General features: G+C 53.0%; 1 protein-coding gene across 2 annotated transcripts in view; it reads right to left on the bottom strand.

Annotated features, from left to right (window-relative positions):
- Window positions 1-710, bottom strand: part of EPB41 (erythrocyte membrane protein band 4.1) — a 51,817-nt gene that overhangs the window by 20,418 nt on the left and 30,689 nt on the right. The window lies entirely within an intron of this gene.

Genomic DNA, 710 nt, shown 5'->3' with positions numbered 1-710 from the left:
AGCCCCATCCAACCTGCCCTTCAACACTGCCAGGGATGGGGCAGCCACAGCTTCCCTGGGCACCCTGGGCCAGGCTCTCACCACCCTCACACCCAAGAATTTCCTCCTCATGTCCAACCTCAATCTTTTAATCCTTTAATTTAGGTGTTTGGAGTTTTGTTGTTGGTTTTTTTTTCCCCATATTTTGGGAAGATTATTCCCCGGGACCAGGAATAACCCCATCTCAAAACAGCCCCCTGAAGTATAATCAAGCATCACGGATGAAAGCAACGCTGGAAAAGGCAGAATAAAAATCAGGTGAGGAATTCCTCAAGTTCTTCTCTAGCAACAACAACAACAAAAAACCCAACCAACCAATAATCCCATTTTTATGTCACTGCGACTCAAAGCAACGATCGTCTCAGCCCAGCACGGACGTGACAAAGTATTGACTCTTCACATTGGAGAGAAGCAAAAAGCTCAGGGGAGCTGAGGCTCAACCCTGGCTGGCCAAGATGTCCCTGGGAAGGGCCCCCTCGGGGGAGCTGAGGCTCAACCCTGGCGGGCCAAGATGTCCCTGGGAAGGGCCCCACACCCCGCCAGGGTACTCACTCCATCCGCTCCCGTGGGAATCTGCCCGTTGACGTTGAGGGTTCGGAACGGGGAGTGAGTGGACAAACGTTTGTCCCACTCACTCGGCCGCGGCTCCGGGACGGAATCCATGCAGTTAT

This window comes from Chaetura pelagica, unplaced genomic scaffold (genome assembly GCF_000747805.2).
Source record: "Chaetura pelagica isolate M959 unplaced genomic scaffold, ChaPel_1.0 scaffold840, whole genome shotgun sequence".
Taxonomy (NCBI): Eukaryota; Metazoa; Chordata; class Aves; order Apodiformes; family Apodidae; genus Chaetura; species Chaetura pelagica.
Note: the sequence above shows the minus strand (reverse complement) of the source record. Positions and strands in the feature narration are given on the sequence as shown.